The 27,850-nt window shown below is 44.5% G+C and overlaps 1 protein-coding gene across 2 annotated transcripts in view; it reads left to right on the plus strand.

Annotated features, from left to right (window-relative positions):
• The first annotated feature begins 1,323 nt into the window (after nucleotides 1–1,323).
• ACSL4 (acyl-CoA synthetase long chain family member 4) overlaps nucleotides 1,324–27,850 on the plus strand; it is an 84,701-nt gene continuing 58,174 nt past the window's right edge. Inside the window, exon 1 of one of the 2 annotated variants that reach the window (XM_088482852.1) lies at nucleotides 1,324–1,462. The gene's annotated coding sequence lies outside the window, so the exon portion shown is untranslated. The remainder of the gene's footprint in view (nucleotides 1,463–27,850) is intronic. The other variant, XM_088482853.1, reaches the window with a different exon arrangement.

Consider the following 27,850-nt stretch of genomic DNA (forward strand, 5'->3'; position numbering starts at 1 on the left):
AATGTAATATATTACAGGGGGCACTACTGTGTGGCATAACATGAATGAGAGGCACTACTGTGTAGGGATGGACATCAGAAGCCAATGGTTAGCAACCATCGATGTTTCCGATTTGAAGGAATACTTTTTTCATCGAATACCGGGAATTCTATGGTTGCAAGCCATTGTATGCAGCTTTCCAATATCCATCTGATGGCTGGCTGTGGGAGAGGGTAAGCAGCAGGAGAGTAGATGAAGTGCACATGCGCATGGCATCTATTCTCAGTGTAGCGGGAGTCTGTGGGCAGCACAGTATCTCGGAGTGCTGGGCACGCCTCCGCCGTGAGGGGGGGGGATGCCACGAGGCTCCACCCCTTTCCCACAGGCTCAACACGAATTTTCGGTGCTAGTATAACCATTGCGATGCTAATGAATTGTTGCAGTGCAATGGCTAGTTGCCATCGCATCGCATTATTTGATGTCGGAAGCCTGGCATCACCTTCCAATGTCCATCTCTACTACTGTGTGGCATAATGTGATTAAGGGGCAATACTGTCAGTGCCCGGCTGATGTGCATGGGGATATGTGACAAATGCTGGTGGACCCCAACATCTCAAAAACTTTTCAGCGTGATCAGCTCAAAATTTAAGAAGCTACAATGGTTTGCATTACTGCCTCATAGCACTGAGGTTGTGGGTTCAATTACCACTCTGGCCCTAACTGTGTGGAGTTTGTATACATTCTCCCTCTGCTTGCATGGGTTTCCTCCCACACTCCAAAAAACATGCCATTAGGTTAACTGGCTCCCAACAAAAAATTCACCGTAGTGTGTGTGTGTATGTGGTAGGGAATATAGATTGTAAGCTCCACTGGGGCAGGGACTTATGTGAATGGTGAAATATTCTCTGGAACATGCGTGTGCTATATAAATAACTGGTAATAAATAAATGAATAAGTTTAATAGCTCTGCTCTATAGCGCCTGGGTGTGCAGGTCCTTTCTATGGTTATTACATGCAGCAATCACGTGTGAATAAATTAAAGAAGAGCAGGAACATTGACAAATGGGAAAGGAGCAGTAGTAGGACGTTGTGCTCCTGTGGGAATAATCCAGCAACATGATCTGTATATACCGATTATTACACACGCAGCCAGGCAGAGCGATAGAGTGCTGGTCATTCTGTCTGTCTAGTGTTCACGCCATATGACATAGCGGAACCGCGCATGCGCGTACTGGAATCCCCCTCTGCTGATGTACGATGGCAAATGAAAGGGCGGGAGTGAGGGGGTGACGCTGATTGGCTGCCCCCCATCGAATCAGATGACGTGCCGGCGGGTTTCCGGAGTTGGGGGTTACTGTCGGTCATTTACCTGAGGAGGCGGCGCCTGGGGTACCGGGAGATCGTAGTGACCGTGATACAGAGCTGCAGTACTGCCTGGGAGAACTGCTGACCTATCTCTTATCTTCACAGCTGCTGCTCATAGGTTCGTACATAGTAGCTGGGGTCAGGGTGATGGTGTTACAGGGCGGTGTGACCCGGATCGGTGACGGGCCATTAGTCACATGGCTGTGGGAGGTAGGGTGTGGGGCGGAGACGGCAGTTACCTGGTACAGGGATGCCGGGGGCAGGATGCTGTACTGGGAAGATGCTGGGAGAGCTTACTATGAGGCTGTTACTGGCAGATAGTCACATGGTCCTGTTAGGGGCTTTGTTCAGGTATCTGTCAGAAACTGATATTATGATATATTCTTGAGAGATGACTGAGTTGTCTTTGGTCGGTGCCACACTACCTGTGCTATATCTGGGTGATGCCAGGGCAGTTTACACTTACCTTACTGACACCTGTTACTGGCAATCAAATGTTGGCTGCCAAATGCTGCTCTTCCTCGTTATATAAATATATGGGAGCAGTGCTAATAGTAATAGAATGCATCTCACTAAATAATTAGTTATAAACTTATTTTTTATTGTGCTTCAGTTAGCTGCAACATTATGTTTCTGCATGATTTATGGTATTCATGGTGTGAGCAAAAATTAGCTAATTAAGTACCTTCTATTAGACAATCCTTACATGTGCGGATTCCAGGATGTAGTTACCATCCTGGCGGTTGGGATGCCGGATACCACAGATCCTCGCTGCTAATTCAATAGCCCCCATTGTGCTACATGTGCGGTGCTTTACTGTGCTGCATAATGCTGGTTCTACATTAACATTTCCCTTTTGTCCGATACGTAAATCATTCACCCAGAGGATAAGGACATCAGTTAAGCATTAGACTTCTCTGGTAACAATGCTACTCAGGTGCAGAATATTGATGTAATTGTGCCACATGCTCTGTCGATTTTTAAAATTGGGGTAGTCTTTTTGAAATAGAACAGAAACCATTTGGAAGAACTATAGACCAGGGTCTTGCAACATCTTACACTCTGGCTGCTGTGGAACTACGCCTAACATTGGGCGCAATTCTTTTTGCCGGCAGCTGACTCCCATCCCCACCCCCGCCTCGTGCCAGGTGGAGCTATTCAATTTTTGTTCCTGCCGGACGCGATCAGCTGCCAGCATCGGCATTTCAGCTCGCTCCCTTCGGATGGGTGGCGACCTGAAATGTGCAAATATGTGACCCGTTTGGGTGCCCAAACAGCACTTTTCTCGATTGTGCTCAGCACTTTGGCCAAGTTTAGCTGTTTTATGCATCTAAACTTGACTTCTATGGGAACGATCGGTGTGATAATTGTAATCAATTGAATAGCGTCCGCGATCTTCAGTCACTTTAGACGGGAGATCGGGTGTGCTAAAACAATTTAATTCCGCTCACTATGTCCTGCTACAGTTATAGTGTGCCCTAACAGTAAAACTGTGGTATGGCATGCTGGGATGTGTAGTCCCACAGCAGCTTGAGTGTTGCATGTTGCCAGCCACTGCTATACTACTGCTTTTGGATAGTTTACATTTTTTAACTAGTGTACTATGCGTACTGTTTGCTAGTGTGGATTTAACTAATGATTAATAATAATAATTATCGTCTAGTAATCATATTTGGCTGGTATCATAAGCAAAAGCACCTAAATGCAAAACAGCGCGAGTGACTCATTTGGTTTATTGAAGGGGTTGAATAACATTGACTATAAATGAATGGTTTGTATCATTCATTCCTTAAACCAAGCTCATTATTGTGTTATATCCTGGAGGTTGTCACTTGTATCCCAGATGGTGCATGTGCCAGGTACTGTAAATCCCTCTGTTGTATAGCTGACAGAATATAGCCTCCGATAGGTGATTTGTACATTAAATAGAGCTGTCGGATTAGCAGTAAGACATCCACATTTAAGTAGCAGCAGAAAAACTCCATTAAATACATCAGTGAGGAGTGAACACTGGATACTACAGATGGATAGGGGGCTATATTAATAATCAATATAAATATTGTTTAGGTGTTTTCCCCTAAATATGTATTGATTGAAAAGCATGTCCGTGCAACTGTAGTCTACTTTATTTGGGTTCATCTGGGGATTACCTGTAGTAGTTTGAGGAAATGACAATTTAACCAGAAGTTACTTTTAGTGTATAGGAAAAGAGGCCTGAAATAGTCGTGAATATATATTTGTTCTTTAGGAGTTAAGTTTTCTACTTCTAGAAGAGCTTGTTTCAAAAATGGCATTTGCTTGTGAGCCCTTTCCCTTTACAGTTGTATAAGATAGGGATGGGACATTGAAAGAAAACATCAGTAGTACCAATGTTTTTAACATTGTTTAGTTCTAAACATTGGTTCCAGAACCGAGGTTAACCAGTGTTTTAATTTTTTATTATGTTAACTGGCTACTTAAACATATAATACACTAATAAATTTTGATTTCATTCTTATGAGGCTTACAGTGTTTATATATAGATATAGCACACCCACGGAGTGACTGACACTCTCTCACTGGTCAATTACCAGTAGATGCGTGCCAGCCTGCCCCTCGTCTTATGTGCTGCTGCTAATTGGCTGACCTAAGTGTCTTTCACTCTGCCAGCCCAGCAGTCAGTGTCTTACTCAGCAACACCAGTGGCAGTGAGCAAGGAGCGGGGTGGCCTGCGAGGCAGGTTTGAGAACAGCTGAGCCGAGGAGATGAGTTCGACCCACTCCCGACACAGGCCTTCCGTACCCTCTTCTCCAACAGTGGCACTGACTCAGATTCTGAGTCATTGTCAAGAATGCTAGTATTGTTAGAAATGAATACAGCCAGCCGGCAGCCCAAAGCACCACACAGTACTAGAGAGGCTGTCACTGAGCACCGATTTTTCAGTCACATAGCCGCCCCCCCGCAGCACCAATCACAGTGCTTCTGATGGTGTCCTGTGGTATCTATCACCAAGATGTTACCAGCAAATCCTTTAAATTGAGGTGTGGCATCCATGGCTTGGAATTATTTTTCCAGCACATCCCATATATACTCAATTGGATTGAGAGCTGGGGAATTTGAAGGCCAAGTCAATGCCTTGAACTCTGTCATGTTCCTCAAAATATTCCTGAACAATGTTTGCAGTGTGGCATGGCACATTATACTTTTGCCATGCAGGGGGGTGTCCTTGGTCAGCAATAATGTTTGGGTATGTGATACGTGTCAAAGTAACATCCACATGAATGCCAGGACCCAAGGTTTACCAGCAGAAGATTGCACAGAGTATCACAATGCATCTGCCGACTTGCCTTCTTCCCATAGTGCACCTTGGTGCTGTCTCTTTCTCAGGTAAATGATGCGGGATGTAGTCAGAATCCCGACCGCTGGGATTCCAGTGGTCAGAATACCAGCACCGGCATCCTGCCGCTGGAATCCCGAAGGGAAGTACTGTGGTTAGGGGGAGGCTTAGGCTAAGGAGTTTGGGTCAGGCTGTGGGGTAGGTTTAGGGTGAGGGGAGGGTGGTTTAGGTACTAGGGAAGTGAGGGTTACAGTTAGGGGTTGGGTTACACATACTTGCTTTTAGGCGTCGGCATTCTAACCTGGTTGGGCTGTAGGCGTCAGGATTCTGACCGCTGGGATCCCAAGGGCCAGCATTCTGTACGCAACCCAAATGACGCATATACATCTGGCCATCCACATGAAAATGAGGCATCCTGGGAGCTGAAAGCTTAACTGTATGGTGCCTGGATCACTCCAACCACATTATCCCTGTGGATCCCAATGGACCCTGAAGAAGAAAATACTCCTGTCCTAGAAATAACTTTTTGAGATATATATATATATATATATATATATATATAATATATTTTACATTTTACTTCCGCTGTTGTGGCCTATGGGCTGTATTACGCAGGAATGACCGGGAGAAGGATCCTCCCGCACGAACTGCTCGCACATGCTTGGTCAGGAAATGGCACATGCTCAGTGGCACGCAACAGCGTCCACTTTTACACATTGCAGGGATGGTCTCCTTTTTTTTGACACTTTTGTGCCTATGACTAGAACAATTACTAATAGGGTTGTGTAATTTTTGTTTTGAAATATACTGGTTTTTTTTTAGCATATATGACGTAATCATTTCCTGTGGAAAAAAATAAATTATGGAGAGAACATTAAAGCGGATTGTAGGCTTGAGCAATAAGTATTTATATGTAAATAACTGCTACTACTGGAAATTTGTAATAATAATAAAAGAAAAAATCCCTTTGGGTGTTTTTGTGCAGACTACCTATGTGGAAAGCCTGACATAGGACAAGTGTTCCGTGCAGCCCTTATTTATGCAAGCCTTATACAAGTTAGCAGACCATGTAGTAATGTGTTCTTGTGTCTGTGGTTTACTACAGGCTTGGTTCTACCCGTGTTATTATAGTTTTATTAATATACCACTATAACTTTAATTATTACATCGCTTTTAAATTATTTTGAAATGTGACGCTTAAGCTGCATAGTTTTGTTGGTTTCCAAGGTATTTTTATTCCTCTGTCAATGTGACCGCTACATGTTATCCATGCTGTTTGATAGCAGTTTGGATTGCCAAGCTGGTAAATAGACATAAAATAAACAAAGCAACCTCTGCCAGGTTAGTGGTCGTATGAAGCTCTGGCATTTGTCACTTATCAGTTCAAGACGCCTCATATAAACAGCCCACTAATTGCACTATTTCATTGTGTATTTATATACTATATATGTATGATTAGAACTGATAACTGAATCCGTAAACTTTTGAAATAGCGGCAGCAGCCAACACATTCTTATTTTGTGAACCGCAAACCTTAAATCTATTATACATATAAAACCGCAGTCCTGACCACTATAAATGCATGTAAAAGCAATGGTAAATCTTAAAACTGTCAGTACACAAAAATTATTATATTTAATAATCTGTAAATGTGGGGTGGAAACACTATGTTCCACTAACAGACCGAGGGGGTCTATTTACTAAGCAGTGTTAGGAGACAGAGTGAAAAGTGATAAGGTGCCAGCCAATCAGCTCCTAACTGTAATTTTTCAAACACAGCCTGTGAGATGACAGTTGGGAGCTGATTGTCTGTCACCTTATCACTTTTCACTCTGTCTCCTAACACTGCTTAGTAAATAGACCCCTGAGATAGATATATAGAAAAACAGTGTGCACATATCATGCATACCTTGCAGCCTGGCACGGTGCTGATTTATACTCCTTACCCAGGGTGAATTTGCTTGTGTGTCAAGTTCTTGTGAGATTGAGGAAATATATGAACAAAGCTATCGAGGAGTTGTGTAGTTTATGCATCCAGCTGTCATAGCAAATCATGGTACATGCTGCAGGTTTCATGCTGATGGTAGAGTCTACCTGGTCAGTGGAGCATAGAAAAGCTGAAGTTTGTTCTACACATGCATATAGTAGCCAGGCATTATGTTATAATACAAATTCACTTAAATGACTGGTTTTCGAAAATGTTTTATTTTCAATGAAAATACAATTCATGTTTTTTTTTTTTTAAATGAAGCTATATATCTACCCTAGGTTCTTCTCAAAGCCTCTCTCTACCTCACAAAGGCTTTCCTGACACCCTGTTTAAGGAAGCAAGCAATTATGGGCACCCAACTGAAATACATGTAAATCAACTCTCAAAAGTTGCAGACTGTTGGGTTCTGTGGCTACTAAGTGGCATCTGCCATGCTCTTTGTATTGGTATATATGAAGCACTGTTGTCCGCACTATTGGTGCATATATAACGTTTCTTGCACCAATTTACCGCAGTTAATCTTGGTGACATATGTAGGAGAGAGGTCTCTGCCCATACCCTTTATTTATCTCCCCCTGCTATGTACCACCACAGTGTGCAGAAACCTGCTAGCTCTATCTTTAGTCATAAACGCCCCCTGTAGTGGACTCTTGTTTGCTGTACAAGCCATTGCATGCTGTCACTCTGTACACTGCAGTGACCACACAGGGGACAGTCCCTTCATGATGTCATATCTGCAGCAGCCATGGTGGGTGATAGAAAAGAGGAGGAGCAATTATAGAACCCCACTCTGCTCTCTCTCCTGAAGCCTTTCACTGGCACCCTTAATGCTACCCGGCTTGCTTTAATCTCATACATTTTATAATATTTGCTATTCATCCGTAACTGCCCTTGCAGACTATTTGATCTTATACCTTATTACTGTGGTTTTCATTGCGTCCTTGTGTTCTTCTGTTCTAGTCATTTTGATGGCAAAAAAATCATAACCAGTTTCTCTTATTGAATCTACAGAATTAATATTTACATTTGTATAACCGTGATGGTAGGTCACATAGAAATACATAACAGCAGGTTATTTATAGCTCTTAATTTATTATCCTTTTCTCCTCCCAGGCTTCACACGAGCAAACAATGTTGTAATTTGGCTGGTAGGTATCGCTGCCACCCAACTGATACTTCAAACCAGTGAGTGCTTGTCTTAAACATTGAGTAGAAACTAAGTGGGCAGTACTTTCACCCATCGCTCCCTTATGGTGCATGCACATGGTCAGATGAACGATTTTACCAACTATTTGAATGATTTTTGACAGTAATAAAATGAATGGTATCGTCCAAATCTGACTGCAAACACATCAGATGTCAGATATCGTTATCTGACAAACGGGAACGCGCATCGTTCATTGTGCAGGGACACATGTCAGATTTTCCTTCAGATATGAACGTTTTTTTAAAATCGTTATTGTTCAAATCTGAAGGAAAATCTGACCGTGTGGAACCATCCAGATCTAGTGTGTACTCCATATTGGAAAGTGAATGTCCTTGAAAATTTGTAATGGCTCGAAAAGTTGACATACGATAGAAGCAATGAGACTATACAATGAGAACGTAGGAATGCTTTGTACAAGTGTGTTGTCACAATTTAAGGTCCACATCACGCTTTGCAGTCACACTGTTGTGTATGGCTACCTAGATATTGATGATACAGCAGTTTGTGATCCATAGCTGCATCTAGTTACATATCTACACTTCCTGGCAAGCAACCTCAACAAGTGCTTGAGGTTATCATTCCTCTGCCTGCAAAGTAGTATATGCTAAAAGCAGCTGGCACATTACACATTCCACTATTAGTGCAAGGAATATAGCAGGCCTTGCTGATCTTTTTAAAGATGATAATTACACAAAGAACCGCCTTTTTAAACTTTAACTATTTTTATTTCTCCCAAGAAGGTAACTGTATATTTTTAGCATAAGTATATTAAATCTACAAGTAGTTCTGATGATTTGTTTAAACATTCCTAATACTATACACCCGGAGACTTTAGTCATGTGTGTGAGCACTGTATGTACTGCTAGACACAAAGCAGCTGTGAATGGAATTCTCCACAAAGCGATCTGCACGCTTTCATTTTGTAATGTTCTTACTTTTGGTTTTGACTAAAATAAAAAAAAAATGTGCACGCTTAGTGAAAAATGCATATTCACTATTACATTTAGATTTTTGAACACATATGTAAATGCATATAGTTCGAATTTTATTTCAGGTTTTGCGCCTCCCCTAAAACACACTTGCATACCTTTTTCCGTTCCCACCACACCGGTTTTAACCATTCTATTCCTTCCTCTGTTGAATCCAAAATGTATAACGTGATTAGTTTGGCTGATACACTGCTTCTGATATCCTATGATATAGTTTGTAAGGAAGATTATCTGTTCATAGGAGGGAAAATAACCACTGTCTATTAGAAAGTATAGCGGATAACAAACCCTAAATATAAAAGAAAATTAATCAGACCTGAAGAACTCTGGAAAGTAGAAAATGAGCAGCTGAATTAATACATTGAGCAGCAATGAGAAACAATAAAATAAGTAACCTATGGTATGAAGTAAGATTGTTGAATAGAATATTTTCTGTATCATTGATCCTATTCTACAGGTAATCCACCTTTACACTATATAAGTCCAGTATAAGAAATCATTGTCAATTTTATGAAAAAAATTGTCTAAAATCGTCTCTACATACCAAGGTATGTACAGTGTATCCAGAAAGTATTCACAGCTCTATACTTTTTCCACATTTTGTTATGTTACAGCCTTATTCCAAAATGAAATACATTAATTGTTGTCCTCCAAATTCTACACACAATACCCCATAATGACAAAGTGCAAAATTTTTCTTGAGATTTTTGCAAATTTAATAAAAAAAAAAAAGAAACCTAAGAATTCACATGTACATAAGTATTCACAGCCTTTGCCATGAAGCTCAAAATTGAGGTCCGGTGCATCCTGTTTCCACTGATCAACCTTGAGATGTTCCTACAGCTTAATTGGAGTCCACCTGTGATAAATTCAGTTGATTGGGCATGATTTTGAAAGGCATACACCTGCCTATATAAGGTCCCACACTTGACAGTGAATGTCAGAGCACAAACCAAGCAAGGAATTGTCTGTAGACCTCCAAGACAGGATTGTCTCGAGGCACAAATCTGGGGAAGGGTACAGAAAAATATCTGCTGCTTTGAAGGTCCCAATGAGCACAGTGGTCTCCATCATCCGTAAATGGAAGAAGTTCGGAACCACCAGGACTCTTCCTAGAGTTGGCCGGCTGTCTAAACTGAGTGATCAGGGGAGAAGGGCCCTAGTCGGGGAGATGACCAAGAACTCTCCGACCATGAGAAACAAAATTCTCTGGTTTGATGAGACAAAGATTGAACTCTTTGGCGTCAATGCCAGGCATATGTTTGGAGGAAACCAGGCACCGCTCCTCACCAATACCATCCCTACAGTGAAGCATGGTGGTGGCAGCATCATGCTGTGGGGATGTTTTTCAGCTGCAGGAACTGGGAGACTAGTCAGGATAGAGGGAAAGATGAATGCAGCAATGTACAAAGACATCCTGGATGAAAACCTGCTCCAGAGCGCTCTTGACCTCAGACTAGGGCGACTGTTCATCTTTCAGCAGGACAACGACCATAAGCACACGGCCAAGATATTTCAGGACAACTCTGTGAATGTCCTTGAGTGGCCCAGCCAGAGCCCAGACTTGAATCCGATTGAATATCTCTGGAGAGATCTGAAAATGGCTGTGCACCGACTCTTCCCATCCAACCTGATGGAGCTTGAGAGGTGCTACAAAGAGGAATGGGCGAAACTGCCCAAAGATAGGTGTGCCAAGCTTGTGGTATCATATTCAAAAAGACTTAAGGCTGTAATTGCTGCCAAAGGTGCATCAACAAAGTATTGAACAAAGGCTGTGAATACTTGTGTACATGTGATTTCTAAGGTGTGTATTTTTTTTTTTTAATTAAATTTGCAAAAATCTCAAACTTTTTACACATTGTCATTAGGTATTGTGTGTAGAATTTTTTGAGGACAAAAATGAATTTATTCCATTTTGGAATAAGGTTGTAACATAACAAAATGTGGAAAAAGTGAAGCGCTGTGAATACTTTCTGGATGCACTGTATAATAGAGAGGCATAGGGGTAAATTTACTAAAGTGAGAGTTTTTAGAAGTTGCCCATAGCAGCCAATCAGATTCTACTTAACATGTAACTAGCAACTTCTAGCAGATAATAGCTAGAATTTGATTGGTTGCTATAGGCAACCTCTCCACTTCTAAAAACTCACTTTAGTAAATGTACCCCTTAGTGTTTTGATTAGTTTATTTGGAATTGATTAGTGGATGTAAAGAAAAAACAAAATGTGTCATAGTACAATCTTTTTTTTTATTTTTACATTCAAGCGGTCACAAAGTTGTACATTAATGGCAGAATCCAAGTTCATATAGTTCCCCCTTGTTTGTCAAATTAAAATAACAATTTAGGTTCTTAATCTATAATATAATGTAGTCTAGTTATCACTTGCTGCTAAGAGTAGTGTCAAGGGCACCCTTTTGTTTCTAGTAATCTAACTATTACACATTCAGAACAGTGGAAATTACTAAAAGCCAGGGCTTACACATGGGTGTGGGTCATGCATGCATTAAGCAAAACATTCCGGATGGTCTTTACAAATATGTTGTGTTGCCCTGATTGTATATAATTATGGCAAGCATGCATGCAAGAGAAACAGTGACTCTGAAGAAGAGATGACTATTGGGCACATTTGTCTGTATCATCAGTGACTAGGAGAGTTCAGCTTGCTAATCATTTTAGAACAACTGTATCTAAAGTAATGTTCGCATTGGCCATGTAGGGGAAAACCTTGGGTAGAAGTGCATGCTGCAGGATTGTAAGTTCAGTGGTCTTGAATAGGCTTCCCCGTGCAAAGGAAGATCTAAGCTCATACTAAGTTATTCTTGGCGATAGCATGAATATCAGTTATGGTAAGGGGATGATGCGGTCAATATCCTGACCCCGGGGATTCCGGTGGTAAGAATGCCGGTGCCAGTGGCGGAACTAGAGAGTGGTGGGCACAGGTGCAAGAATATTCTTTGGGCCCCCCCCACCCATTCCTGGCACCCCAACATTTTGTCACCACCCCTCACCCCTCCCCAGTAATTAAATAGTGTCTGTCCTGCTGCCCAGCCTTGTTTTCTCACCACCCCTCACTGCCCCCCCAATCAGTAAATTCAGTCTGCCCAGCCCGTGTGTGTCAGCCTCATTCTCCCCCCAAGCCCCAGCGTGTCAGCCTCATTCTCCCTCCATCCCCAGCATGTCTCTGCCTCGTTCTTCCCACCATCGTGTGTCCCAACCCCAGCGTGTCAGCCTCTTTCCCCCCCCCCCAGCACCAGCGTGTCAGCCTCTTTCCCCCCCCCCCAGCGCCAGCGTGTCAGCCTCTTTCCCCCCCCCAGCGCCAGCGTGTCAGCCTCTTTCCCCAGCGCCAGCGTGTCAGCCTCTTTCCCCAGCGCCAGCGTGTCAGCCTCTTTCCCCAGCGCCAGCGTGTCAGCGTGTGTCAGTCTTTCACCCATCCCCCCCCCCCCTGCATACCACCACCACTTATCTTATTTCTTCCTCTTCTGCTCCTCTCGATCTTCTTACTCCAGCAGCCCGGCCCCCTGTTATGACACGGCGCATGTGACATCATGATGTCACGTGTGCTGTGTCATAACAAGGGGTCGGCTGCTGGAGCAAGGGGCCGGGCCGCAGCGGGTGTCTCTCACGTTGGAGCTGGAGCGGCCAAAACGGGCCCGCTCCAGCTCCAACCATTTAGGTAATGGGGACCAGGTCGGCGGGCAGCAGCGCTGTCGGATGCAGGCTTCCATGGGCCCCTGCACCACAGCAGGCCCCGGTGCAAGGCACCGGCTGCACCGCCGCTAGTTCCGCCCCTGGCCGGTGCCAGAATCCCAAAACCTGTCAGAATCTCTGCGCCGGCATCCCGACCTCTGGAATCTTGATGGCAAGTAGTGGGCTTAGGGGGTGGAATCAGGTTAGGGTTAGGCACCAAGTGGTGAGGGTTAGGTTTAGGCACCGGTTAGGATAGGAAGAGGGGGAGGGTTGGGATACTTACGCCGGCATCCCGTATCCATCCCGTGGTATGCCTTTGAATTATGTATATTGAGATACAACACTCATGGTTTATGATAAATTTGCCATTTAGATGGGAGGCAGCAATGGTGAATTCAGCTAATGCAACAATGAAAGAAGCGGGGTGGAAAGAGAAGGTCAGGAACTGTGGCCCTGATTCAGAGCTTGACGCTCTGAATCAGGGCGTCTTTTTTTTTTCTTATGGAGCGGCCCCCTGGCCGCTCGCATAGCTGTGGGTTGCCACCCACAGCTATAGTGAGCGGCCATGATGATGGTCGTGGTGGTCTTGACCATCGCGACCATCGGGCTTGCGACGAGACCTTGTGGTAGGGTCTCGTGGCTGCAAGCCCCAGAGAGATTTCGGCCCTAACAGAGTCGGAATCTCTCTACTGACATCACGAGTGATGTCAGTGGGGCCGCCCCCAAACGGCATGCGTTCTCACTCAACATCGACAGCTCGCCCACTTTGGTGCGAGACCCGGAGCGACGGATTGCCCGTCGCTAGCCGGGTCTTGCGCATGCGCACGACCGAGCCGGCTCCGTCGTGCGCATGCGCTGTGAGCCACCATCGACCTGGTTTGCGAGCGCTTAGCGCTTGCGACCGGGTCTGAGTCAGGCCCTACGTACCCAGTGGAGTAGGAAGTACTGGTGTGGTCATAGTTTGTGCTTGAGCACAGGAAGAGTCTGTACCACCTATGTAAACAGAGTTTTCATTTGCTGTCTCTATATGGAAATAGCATGGTGCCCCACACCCCCTAAAATAAAAAAAAAAGGTTATCCCATTCCAGTAGTTGGAGGAGCATATGTTGAACTCCTCCAATCAAGTTTCAGCATATCCTCCTCTGACCCCTGGTGATTGAGGCTGAGTCACTAGTGAGAGTGCAGCAAAGAGATGACTGTACCGCACTATCATTATAGCTGCGTCCTCATTAATTACCATTAACTTATGGCGCCAGACAGCCTATATAATCAGACCTATGACTCCTCCCTTCCATCTCAGGATTTGATCCTTACTTCCTTCTAATGGTTTATTTTTCTCATTTAATAAAGCTACTTTAAGTGGTGGACTTGCCTCATAGGTCGCCTACTAGTAATCCCATCCAAGTGGGCAACTTCATAATGTTCATTCCACAGGCAGTGACCTTGAAATAGCAAATGGTGTAAATCTGTACAAAGTCTGTGAGGTACTGTATATCTGATATGGTATGTACACTTGGTAAGAGAAATGTAGTTCTAAGTTTCATGCAAATTTCGTAACCGCTCCTTTATAAAATGAGCAAAATATATTATAGATTAAGCTACCTTTGACATTAATTTTAAGCCAAGCAGATTTGCTCTTTTGTTCTTAACCGAAGCTAATATTTTTTTGTAGTGAAATATAAGCTTGTCTATATAGGCATCTCTGTTCTATTCATTACAGCTTGTTCTTGAACATGATGATCTTGATAAGGTGATTACTCTGTCCCCACTCATACTAAGCACATCATTTTAACTTAATAGTTGAAACTGTAGGTATTAAAATAGCACATAGCAGTTTCCTGTGTGTTACTATGGTTATAACTTGTTAAATGTCTGCCCCTCAGAGACTGCAATTCACAATAATATAGGAATGACCAGCTGTAGTGATGACTTACAATTGGTTAAGTTCTAATATAATATAATATCATGACACATGTCATGCAAATGATGTATTTTCATGTACATTATATTTGATGGGGTTCCGATTTGCATTTGTCATTTCTACATGAGTTTGGTATGTCATACTATAGCACAGAGGTTCCCAAACGTGGTCCTCAAGGCTCTCCATCAGTTCAGGTTTTAAGACCTCCATACATGAGCAATCGATTGTGGCAATTCTGCAATTTGCAATCGATTTGTGTATGAAAATCTACAATATATGGGCTTCACAGATCGTAGATTGCAACCAAAAAGTGATTGGAATTGTTAAAACAGATTGTCCAACATGTTGGGTTTCACAGATGGATTGGGGCTGTAAATTGCTAGTGTATGGACATGATCAGCAGATTTGCAGACCGTTACCAGTAAAATGATGGGCCTTTCAAGATTGGCAGATCTTTGTTTGCTGCAATCGATCTGCAAATAACTGAAAAAGATCTGTAATGTATGGGCGCGGATTGCTAGATTGGGAAAACCTAAGATCGGGCAACAAAACTTCAAAATGTTCAATTGTGGTTTTCAGATTGCTGATGTATTGGGTGGGCCTTTTAGAGATATCCATTGTTGAGCACAGGTAGTTAAATCAAATTGGTGCTAATTAAAGGGCCCCATACATCTGCAATGGATTCCCGCGATGCTGCAACCTGGCATCACAGGATCGCAGAAATCCCACATGTTGGATTTCACCGATATGACAATCACGATCAAAACATGATCGCGATTGTCAAATCGGAAAAATGTAACATGTGAAATTTCAGCGATCCTGTGATGGATCGCTGAACATCGATGGGCCCCGTTCGACATTTCCGACCGGCGGATCAGCATTTCCGCTTCCATCGCTACATCGCGACGATCCGTTGCAGATGTATGGGCACCTTAAGTCACCTGTGCTCAGCCATGGATATCTCTAAAACATGAACTATTGGGCAGCCTTGAGGACCATGTTTGGGAACCTCTGCTATAGAAATAAATGGAGTAAGAAATGTTTGTAAAACTGCAATGAACCCAAACGCAAGTAAAATACATGGTTAGATATGTTGAAATGATACGAACAACGTGCTTTTTTTTTTTAGGTGTTAAAAATGCAAGTAAAGTATTTTTTTTTTTCTTTACATATATTTGCAGGCAGTACAGCTGTGTAACTCCCCACGTATCTGGTCAAAGTGTGTGCACAGCTACAGTCTGTGCCATAGGAAGAGGGAACTCCCAATTAAGAGAGGGCTATTGTCAGCTAGTTAATAACCCAAAGCTACTACATTGAAGCAATGTGGGGAGCTGCAGCCTTAGGTGCTGAGGAGCCAAAGACTTTGTACTTCTCAGTACCACAGTTCCCATGCAGTTTGTGGAAAAGGTACTTCTCAGCTGTTGCCTGTATATGTGGGGTGGAGAAAGCAGGAGTACTTTTTGTGCGGCGCTGTCGCCTCTTAAAGTAGGGATGTGGTACATCAGGCCTGGGGCGGCCGTATAAGGCCCCCGGAATCATTTGGTGTGGCCCTCAGAGTTTTTTCTGTTCGCCTCATCTGGCTAGCAGGGTGCTTAGAATGGCACCCTGCAGCCAGAATCTATGCAGCAGTGCCACCTGGAGCTTCCTTTGGATGCTTCAGACGGTCACACAGCTGCCTATACAGCTCCCCAGAGCATCCTCAGGATGCTGCAGAATTTTTTTTTATATATATCAGTATGGCCCTCTGCAGTAGAAAGGTTCCCCACTACTGTCTTAAAGGAAGATCTGATGTTGCCATAAGTCTGTGGCAAGGGCCTGCAGCTTGACACCCATATATTGGGTATCATTCTGTTGTCATACCTCCTGTTGTTCTGACTATGGCTGCGCCACATTCCTGTAGCGTGTTCTAGGGTTTTGTGTGAGCTGATTGACATGCATTGTGTTCTCTGTACACTTAGCAATACAGAAACATTGATATGATGGTGTTTTATATATGACAGTGCTGTTGGCGAAACTTCATACACAGTATAAGTAGAAATTAACTTGTGTGAAATCTTGAGTGAATACACTGCTAGTCTGCACTATACACCTAACGAATGATTGTCCGTTCCTGCGATTGGATCGTTAACACTGATCCGCCAATCGGAAATGCCGACTGGCTGCCATCGATGTTCCACTATCCATCAGAGGATCAGTGAAATTTATACATGTTAAATTTCACAGATTTGCACGCTCGTATTTTCCCATAAGATTACTGCAGAGACCAGCGCTGGATGTACGCGAGTATGAAATCTTCCTTGCAGGGCCAAGTTGTAAGGATCTACTGGAGAAGGGGACAGAAACTTCTGGTATAGTTAAGCATGTGTGAATGGGTAGGTGTATGTAATAAACTTATACTGAGCACGGTGTGTGTGTTTTGTCTTTTTTTAACTATTTATTTTATCTTGAAATTACAGGTGCCGCATGTCTGCTGGCACTTGTAGTTCCACAAGTGCAAAATGGCAGGCATGCTGACACTTGTAGTTCCACAGTAAAGTACAATAGTGTTACATTATTTGGCCCCCCTATTACCCCCATACCCACCGCTCCAGGGGTATGGGGATGAGCCCCAGGCTTCAGCGTAAGCCTGTGGTACTCGGGAGGGGGGGACCCTTTTTTGGGGGGTCCCCAACTCCCCCGAGATCACCGGCTTGCGCTAACCGACTTGGGGTGTAATGCTTTGGACCTGGAGCCCCGGTGATTGGGTCTCCGGGCTGTGGCATTACACCCCGGTCGGTTGGGTCTGGTGCTGGTCTTAAATATAGGGGGTACCCCACGTCGTTTTTGCCCCCTATATTTAAAACCAGCACTAGTCCCTGCAGCCTGGTGTTTGTTTCTAAAATACGGTGGAACCCTACACATTTTGTTCCCCGTATTTTTAGAAACCACCACTGGCTGCAAGCCTGGGGCTGGTTTGGCTTTTGGGGTGGGGACCTTATGTCATTTATTTTTTATTTTATTTTTTTTTGTAAATTTTTACTAATTTTTTCTTACAGGATAACAAAAACGGGAATTTTCGGGAAATATTCTAGGGACCCCCCTGAAGATGTCTACACATGGGGGATCACTATGGGTACCCCCATTTTTAACTCCTGAAGGAAGTCGGGGTTTCTAATAGCCGCAGCAAGTGCATAAATGCGACTTTGAAGAAAGTGGTGCAGAAGAGCATTTAGACTTTTTTGGGGGGGGGGGAAATAACTATGCCCAGCAAATTTGGGGTACTTGAAAATGGGGGTCAGCATATTTTAAAGTTGCTAAAGAGACTTGAAAAAATCGTGAAAAACCCACCTGTCGCAAGGAGCTGCAATGAAAAAAACACCTGGGGCATACTTGGGGACCCCCCCAGAGTCAAGTTCGCTATTGTTTAACTTTGTTCCCCAACATTTTTTTTTTCTTTTTTTTTTGGCACCCAAAATTCGAAGTGCTTTTTTTGGGGTGTCCTGATTTTTTTTTTTTTTTTTGACACAGATCGTTTCAAGGGGTCATTCTGAAGGGTGCAGGCTATTTTTTTTAAGCCTGCACCCCAAAACCCCAATTCTGCACTTTTTCGCCACCTATTCAGTGGTGAAAAGTTTCGAACCTGCGAAAAATCTTTGAAATTGAATACAGTGTAAAAGCAAAACCTGCGATAATGACGTAATAGGTGCGAAAACATCGCAAAAATGGAGTTTTCGCTCCCATATTGAATACCCCTATTTATCTCTTTCAATCTTGCCGTTATATATTAACATGAACTTTGTTACAATGACTGTATGCACGGACTAATGAATGTAGTGCTTTAAACATTTTTATTTGTATTTTGAAAATATTGTAACTGTTTAGTTTCCTCATTTGCAGGTATATAGAACACAAGATACTTCTACTTTGTTTACTAAAGACCCTGCTTATATACTCTGCATAATGGCGACACACAAGTTGCTACAGAGAATGCAATTAAAGCTGAAAGCGTGCATCCTGGCTGCCAGCACTATAGGGTTATTGCAGGTCACTGAACCAACAGATTATACATGAAATGTTCCTCTTGTGACAAATTGTGAATTCTTTAACCACTTAGCTGGTTTATTTTTTCGGAAACCACCCAGCAATTGTCATCCAAAAAAAAAAAATGTAATATTTTATTGAAAACTTTTTTTCATATATGCCTAGGGGGTTTCTCATAACCCCCCTATCCTCACTGTGCCCATAGGCCCCCTATTGTGAAATTACCTCCCACCCCTTAGTGGTGATGAATTCCCCCCCCCCCCCTCCCCTCGCAACCAGTTTTGGAATACTGCGGGTATACGTGTTCCTGATACCCGCAGTTTCCAATTTTAAAAAAATGCACGCTGGTTTTCTTTGTTGAAAACGCCTCAGAGTGAGAAAACCTAAGGAAAGAACATCTCACCTGCTACGGGTGCTCTGCTGTCATCTGTGCCCGGCTGCTGCATCCTCCGACCGCTGGACCAGCTTCTGTGCTCCCCTGCATGAACGTGGAAGCCGACCAGAGAAGGTAAGTGACTGCACATTCTCCTGGTGGTCACACACACACTGACAGGGGGGTCTTGCGCACCAACAACACTACCCTGCAGCTTTTGAAGACTCCGGAGAAAAGACTGCAGCTTCAGGCATGCCAGGAAGCGCAGAAGAACAGTGCTGCCAGAAGGTGAGTAATTAGTGGACTAAATAAGCTAATTGGAAACTTCCGATTACTTAATTAGTCATTAGGGGACAGGGGTGTCCCGGAGGCCCCAGAGCAATTCCCAACCATTTTTCCTAAAAATATGGATTTTAGGAAAAAATGGTCGTGCTCACGTTACAAAGTGACATTGGTAAGTATATGCATTGCTATCAACCGCAAAAGGAATTTATGTGAATCCTTTTTACCTTTTTATTTATACCTCTTTTCTACCAAAAACCCGGGTCCGACTTGGGTTTTCAGATATGGTTCCAACCCAGGACAGACCCAGGTCAGACACCATTTACACAACACCATCGATCTGGGTTATTCTCAGGTCTGCCCCGTTCACACTGAACCTGGGTCTGCCCTGCTAAACTTGTGAGGTCATATAAAGTGGGAGGTGACTGATCCACAACCACCAATCAGCTCATTTTAGACATGACCCAGGTTGGATAACCCGGGTTGCACCGTTTACACTGCACCATTGCCCAGGTCCTTTCTGGGTCCACCCCGACACAGCAGCATACACTGTCGCATGGGATTCAACCATGTCAGCGAAAGCCCAGCTGGCTGCAGTCACATCCCATGCGACCATGCCAGGTATGTGGTTAAAAGCACGGATATTGCTCATTACAGCTTTCTTACCATGGGTAACACCCAAACTCCATTTATGATGCGTATGATTATTTTTTTTTGAGAGCTTTTAATAGGGTAAGAATTAAAAAAAAAACACAACACACATGAACACACACCTACCTGATTATAATCAGGCACGTGTGTGGATATATCACTCATTTGTGATCTGTATTGACTCGATTTGTCGTCCATACATTTATTTTTGAGTGGAGTTACCTTTTTGAAAAAAAATATCTTCCCTTATTAAAATTATGTTGGTTACTTAAGTTTTTTTTAAATAGCTCCTGATACGTGAAATTGGCAGGTGTGACTTCAGTCTGTTCCCCTCATTTGACAGATGTTATAAATAACTGTTTCCATGGTTACCTCTGTAGCTAAGGATAGTCCACTATTTACAACCGATCTGTCTCACTTGAGCAGCAAAGTCTTTCAGATGACAATAGGTGACTTCAAACACGTCCCATTTCAAATCTCACAAGTTATTATAATCGGCAGTATTTACCCAGCATAATAATGTTAATTTAGACAAAATAATGTGGTAAGCATACAAACTAAGTAGCTTGTAAAGTATATGGCCAGTGAAGATCTTAAATTGAACATATCACCCTGGATATATTTAGTGAAGTATAAACTGCATTAGTTTTCAACTGTTAGCTGTGCTAAATATTGATTAGTACATTTCTTTTGCAAAGTAATGCTTGCTGCTCTCAATCACACATGCATCAATTTGCGTCTTCTCCAGGGCTGTATTTACCATTCCATTGGCTCTGTGGCCTTACCAAATGTTTTCCCTGCAAATGACGAATATATAGGAGTACTGTACAATTAGTTAGTACTCTAAAGCAGTTTAATCATAGGATTTATTCTAAGCAACAGGATCATACTCAAAAGTGATCTCCTTATCTAGTTTATCCAATACTGTTTGTGGTAGAGTAATTAGACATTTTAAGTCTGGGCCATAAAAGACATTAACTAATGTTGTAACTTATTTGCAAATGAAAATAACCTTTGTATTGTTTTCAGTGTGTTGGGCTGTCTGGTTATGTATGACATGTAGCCTTATTTTACTTCTAATGCCCTTTGGCATACATATAATTAATGACTGTGAGTCTTGATTGCTTAATTGCTGACTAAAGATATGGGATGTTTAAGGAAGATTATAGTAAAAATACAATGTGCTTACTACAGCAATTTTGTCATATACCAAACCATAATCATTGACTTGTGACAACTTGGTAGATAAAGCCCATGAAGGTATTTGAGAATGTTCATGACTATCTAACTCGGCCACTGCATCATTTTGTCACCATCGTCCTTCTTGTTCTCCACGTAAGGTATACACAATCTTGGTTTAATATGTCCATCATTTGGCAGGATGTTGTGATACTTTTCTTTCATCAGAATTTTGTCAGAAATTTGCATCACCCAAACGCCACAAGAACAGTAACCTGCATCTTATATTTTAATGCAGGTTACACAATTTGGTACATACCTCTTCCTGGGCTATGGACAGTACAGTCTGCAACCAGCCATACAGATGTTAGCATTTGTACAACAGTCTTTATCAGTGATGCTGCTATTCCACAGCTCACATGATTTTCACATCCGCTTTTACCTTACTAATGTTTTTGCTTCATAACATTTCCTGTAAGTCTTAACTTCATGCGCCAGTGTCTTGATACATGGGACTTTTCCCTTTTCTTGGTAATATTTTCAGCTATCTCTTTTGGATGCATGCATTTATTATTAGGGAATTATTTGTAGATATTTCCTGTTATCGTGCAACCAATTAAAGTTTTGTTGAGATTGATGGAGCGCTGTAGGAATGTAACAGTGTAATACTGGGAGATGGCAATAGCTGAATACTGTGGAGTAGATAAAAATCGTAGTCCGGGATGTAAGCCAGGTGTACACTGGAGGTTGGACAGAGTAGATCACTGGGTTAAAGGCATAAGAGTTGATTCTGAGTTGGAGGCAAAGGGGAAAAAAAGCAAGTAACTATCCACCTTAAACGAACCCTATTTATTTTTACACTAAGTTAGATTTCAGTTTGGACACTCCCCACTTAAATCTAAATCTCTCATTTTAAATCTGCCCCACCTGCAGTGCAACATTGATCTTGTTTTATTACAATTACTTGCTTTTTATCGCTTTGCTCCATTTGCTGCGCTATATAAGAAACTGTTAATAAATAAATAACTCCGAATCCGCCCCATAGGGAACACAATAATCTGGCAAGATTGCCACCACCTTCAATTGGAATTTGCCCACCAATTCTGATGCATAACTATTGCTGTTTTGTGAGTTACATTTGCCAGTTGCATCACTTTTCCAAGTGGATGAAAATCAGATGCAACTAATGACTGAACCAACATAGATTACAAGGAGTACACAGAGCATTTGAAGGAATGTATCTAGAGAAAAGGTAACCTAATATCCCAGATAGCATTGTGTTTCAGTGTCACAGAAGCTATCTTTCTGTCTGCAGATTGCATTTCCTTGCTTGGCTACTTGCAACAATGAGAGATATATTATATTTTCTACTTTTAGGGTTCATAGGGTATCCACTGGATACCTTGGGGTCTAGGTGGATGACGTCAGACATCGGGCAACACAGAGTTAAAGTTTTCAGCCTCCCAGGATGCACTGGGTTCCCCCTCCTATACCCCGAGCCAAGGCAAACCAGTTTCGAAGGTGCCCGGCTCTGAGTCGGATCACCATTTAACAGAGGGGGGCTATAATGGCCCCTGAAGTTCTTTTAAGGCATCTGTGGCTGCACAAGATGAGCTGCACAGCATAGACAGTCAGTACTGACGTCTATGTTGTCGCTCCTCCACCCCGCCGGACCACAATGCCGTTACTGTTCCGGGGATGCTGGTGGATGTCTGGTTTCACAGCTAGCGGTGACCCTGGATTACCTGGACTGTGGCCGGATTCAAGGGGGCAGGTAAGCGGCGGGGTCCCGCGGAGGGTACCAGCCGATACAGACCTAAGTCCCCAGGCAGAGGGCTCCCTGGGGACTGTCTGCACGTGGAGCCTGGTATTAACCTGTGCTTTCACTAGACCACCAGGGACAGCGGGCCGCGGCTGAGCGGCAAAGCTCCGGCATCCCAGGGGTCAATTGCATGCCAGGGGAGCGCGCCTCCCCCGCTGCACAGTGCCTCTCCATAGCGGTCTGGTGGGATGGGTCAGCGCTCCTCCCCCGTGCCCGTCTCCTCTCTGCTCCTCGGCGGAAATTTACAGGTGGCATTGCGGTCCGGGTACCCCCCCCCCCCGCATACCTCTCCTGCGATTAAGGTGAGAGTATGCAGCACTGTTTCCTACCAGGCTCTGTGTCTGTGTAAGAAACAACAAAAAGTATTCCCCCAGCACTCAGAATGAAATCAGCAATAAGATTTGAAAAACTACATGGTGGTAGATAATTCAGAGATCTCAGTTGCATATATTTGCAAAGATATGGCTAAGCCTCCGGGCCGCGTCACGGCGTCTCTGATACCGGAGGTCCCTATCATTCTGAGTGCTGGGGGAATACTTTTTGTTGTTTCTTGTATAGACTAACCCCTCCCTTACATGCACCTGAGTGATATTACTGAAGTGATTGAGCAGCTTCCAACTTGTATTTCTGTGTCTGTGTAGTTGATTATAGTGCTTGTAGTGCAGGGATTCATTTCTGCATTGTATGTGACTTACTGCTAGCGCTGCTGCCTGTACTTTCATTTCTGACTGTCAGCCATTTTACTATCCCTGTTCTTCCTCTGCTAAAACCCTTATGGTACGGTGTTGCAGGGTGTTCATTGCCTCACTGTAAAATCATTTATCTGTGAGGGGAGCCACATACACTCATCATGTCTGAGAGTGAACGTGATTTTCCTCTTCAGCTAAAGTGTACCACATGTAATGTACCATTAGCGGAGGGTGATGGAAACACTGAGGGGTTATGTAGGGCGTGTTATCTTATATCACGCCCAATTTCTGTCACTGCGCCTGTGCTTGTTTTGCTAAGGCACTTACAACCCTTGTGGGCCAGCTAGCGACACCCCCTGCGTTCCCCCAGATGGAGTTATCACAGCAGTCGGTTGTGTCGTCATCCATGCAGGGGTTCCCCAGACAGTTGATGGTACCCCAGTGTCTCCCGCTTTCGCCCCCCCCAGGTCTTGCAGGAGCCTGTGTGGGTGAATTCATTGTCCAATACGGTGCAACACCTGTTGGACATTTTACAGGGGGAGTCGTCATTGCGGCCTTTAGTGTCTTAGACGGGTCAGTATGATGAGGATGATATGCTGTGTCTGATGACTGTGAGATATTTGACTTTTCAGACCAGGAGCCCCTCCGTAGTAAGGAGGTGGAGTCTAAGTCTAAAGTCTATATACCTGGCCTTATACGGGCAGTCCGTGCGGCCTTGGTTATTGAGGATGACTATCCCCCGTTGCTAAATCCAAATACGCCTTCTTTAAGGATATTAAGGGAGATGCCACTGTATTTCCTCTATCTGGTCAGTTAGTGGATCATTTAGAGGAGGCGTGGAAAAATCCGGGTAAATGGTACCAGCCTCAAAAATGTTTGGCTTTTTCATACCCCTTTGCGGATAATTATTTTTCCAAGTGGGAATCTCCTCCGCAAGTGGATTCTCATGTCACACGCCTAGTGAGGAGTGCTACATTGCCCATGCCCTCCATGTCCTCCTTAAAGGATGCTATGGATCGCAAGGTTGAAATATGCCTGAAATCCATTTATTCCCTTGCTGGGGGGTGTCCAGACTGGCTATGGCCGTGTGCTGGGTTGCCAGAGCCATGGAGCGTTGGGCTGATAGTTTGGAGGCGTCTCTGGACACTGACTCTTCACCTGAGCAGGTGGAGTTAGTTTGTAATTTCAGAGGCTCAGCCACGTACATTAATGAGGCAGCCTTGGATATAGGTCTCCTCACTTCCAGAATCTCCTCTGCAGCAGTGGCGGCTCGCCGCACACTATGGATGCGCTCTTAGAAAGCGGACGTGGATTCCAAAAAGTGTTTGGAATGCTTGCCTTTTAATGGACAGGTCCTGTTTGGCCCTGATCTGGACAAAATTGTGGCCACTCTGGCAGCAGCTAAGTCTGCGTGTCTGCCATCGGCTACAGTCCCATCAGGGTCGGGTTCTTCGTCCTTTCGGCCCTATAGGGCCCAGGGTAAGTCCAAAGTACAGTCCTTTCCTAGACAGTCAGGAGTCAAGAAATCTGCCAAGCCTAAGAAGCAGGTTTGGAGTACAGGACGTCCTGCTCCCAAGTCGGACGATAAGGCTTCTGCCTGACGGGACGGCCTCTCTTTGGGGGACCCCAAAGTGGGAGGCCGGCTTCTTCAGTTCGCCCAGTGCTGGTGTCTCACCACCACGGAAACTTGGGTAAGAGAATTGGTCTCTCGGGGGTACGCCCTCGCCTTCCGGTGGAGGCCTCTCAGACGATTTTTCACCACTGGCCATAAGTCGGATCAAGACAAGGCACTGGAATTCCGGAAGGTGTTACACTCTATCTGTTCCAGGCTGGAGTTATAGTGCCGGTTCCGTTGTCCCAGAGGGGATCGGGGTATTACTCCAATCTTTTTCTAGTACAGAAACCCAAAGGGTCTTACCGGCCCATCCTCAACCTCAAATCCCTCAACAAATGCTTGAGGGTTCCGAATGGAGACCCTGTGTTCCATCGTTTTAGCGATGGAGCCTGTGGATTTTATGGTGTCGCTAGATATTCAGGACGCTTACCTGCATGTCCCCATTGTTTCAGCACACCAACGTTTCCTCAGGTTTGCAGTGGTCGACTGACACTTCCAGTTTCAGGCGCTACCCTTTGGTATGGCCACGGTACCTCGAGTGTTTACCAAAGTCATGGCAGTTATGGCAGCCCACTTGCGGATGCAGGGGGTCTGCTTGTTGCCTTATCTGGACGACCTCCTGTTGTTGGCAGGGTCTCCAGAGATACATCAGTGCCATCTGCAACTGACAGTCTCTGTATTGCAGACTCACGGCTGACTTGCAAACTGGAAGAAGTCCTCTCTGGTTCCCTCACAGAGGATGCTCCATCTCGGAGCCCTGTTGGACTCTCACCAACAGAGGATCTTTGTGACGGAGGAAAAGATCTCTGCATTATAGACAAAGGTACGCAGTTGCCTGCAGAGTCACTAGGTGTCTATTCACTCGGCAATGAGGTTACTGTGTTCGACATGGTGGAGTACGCCCAATTTCACTCCAGACCTCTGCAGAAGTTGATCCTCTCCAGATAGAATGGGTTGCCCCATCGGATAAAGACACAGACAATGGTGCTTTCCCTGGAGGTACGTCTGTCTCTGGCCTGGTGGCTGCACACTGCTCACCTGAACAAGGGGCGCCCCTTTTGGATTGCTGACTAGGTCTTTCTGACAATGGACGCCAGTCTCCAAGGCTGGGGAGCGGTGACTGGTCCGCACTTCTTCCAGGGAAGGTGGACGACAGCAGAATCTGCGCTTCCGATAAACATCTTGGAACTTCGGGCAGTATTCAAAGCTCTCCAGCAAGCAAGACATGCCCTGCATGGAAAACCCGTTCAGGTGTAGTCAGACAACGCCACCACAGTGGCTTACATAAACCGCCAAGGAGGGACCCGCAGTCAGGCGGCCCTGATGGAGGTGTCCCGCATTCTAGCTTGGGCGGAAGGCAATCTCCCTGCCATATTGGCAGTGTTCATACCGGAATCCTCAACTGGGAGGCAGACTTTCTCAGCCGTCAAGACGTGCATCCAGGAGAATGGTCTTTTCACCAGGAGGTGTTTCAACTGCTGCTGAACAAGTGGGGCCTTCCAGAGATAGAACTCATGGCCTCCCGACACAACACCAAGTTCCCGTATACGGTCAAGAGATGCAGAGGCACTTCTGGTAGACGCTCTGTCGGTCCGGTGGACTTTCCAGTTTGCGTACCTCTTCCCTCCGTTTTCCCTTCTTCCTCGAGTGATTCGCAAAGTTAAGCAAGAAGGCGGCACGCTCCTGCTGATAGCTCCAGCATGGCCCAGATGGCACTGGTACTCACGATCTTCGGAGTCTCTCCGTAGACACTCTGATGCTGTTGCCTCTATATCCGGACCTGTTGTCTCAAGGTCCTTGCCATTACCCAGACCTGGGTCGTCTGTCTTTGACGGCGTGGCTGTTGAGACTGTCCTCTTAAGGTCCAGGGGTTTTTCCAGCTCTGTAGTTAACACCATGCTCAGAGCTCGGAAGCCTGCGTCTGCAAGAATTTACCATCGAGCATGGCATACTTTCTTTGAATGGTGTAGTCCTAGAGGCTATGATCTTCAGGTGTTCCGGATATCCAGGGTGTTTGCTTTCCTGCAGGTGGACTTGGATCACGGTCTTCGCCTTGCTTCTCTGAAGGTGCAGGTTTCTGCCCTGTCAGTGTAGTTTCAGAGTAGGATTGCTATTCTTCCGTATGTCCGCACCTTTCTGCAAGGTGTACTTCGTGTTCAGTCTCCCTTTGTTCCTCCAGTGGCTCCTTGGGATCTGGCTGTGGTCCTGAGGGCTCTCCAAGGAACCACTGGGCTCAGTGGATTTGAAGTGGCTTACAGCTAAGACTGTGTATTTCTTCTGGCCATTGCTTCGGCCAGAAGGGTTTCAGAATTGGGCGCTCTCTCTTGTTGGCCTCCCTTTCTAATTTTTCATAGGGACAGGGTGGTGCTTCGCACTCACCCTAGTTTTCTCCCGAAGGTGGTATCTGGTTTTCAGATTAACGAGGAAGTCATAGTGCTTTAATTCTCCAGACCCCTCGGTTGGTGAGGCCACCTTAGATGTGGTACGGGCTCTAAGGATTTATGTTCTTTTAGGAAGTCGAACTCCTTGTTTGTCCTCTATGGCTTCCGTAAGAAGGGTTGGCCTGCCACTAAGCAAACTTTAGCAGGATGGATTCGCGTGGCTATTTCTGAAGCTTATATTCATGAAGGCCTTCCTGTTCCATCCTCTGTTAGGGCTCATTCCACTAGGTCTGTGGGTCCTTCGTGGGCAGCTCAACATGGTGCCTCTGCTGTTCAGCTTTGCAAGGCAGCCACCTGGTCTTCTGTCCATACCTTTTGTAAGG

This window comes from Taudactylus pleione, unplaced genomic scaffold (genome assembly GCF_031769625.1).
Source record: "Taudactylus pleione unplaced genomic scaffold, aTauple2 ptg000296l, whole genome shotgun sequence".
In the NCBI taxonomy this organism is placed as follows: domain Eukaryota; kingdom Metazoa; phylum Chordata; class Amphibia; order Anura; family Myobatrachidae; genus Taudactylus; species Taudactylus pleione.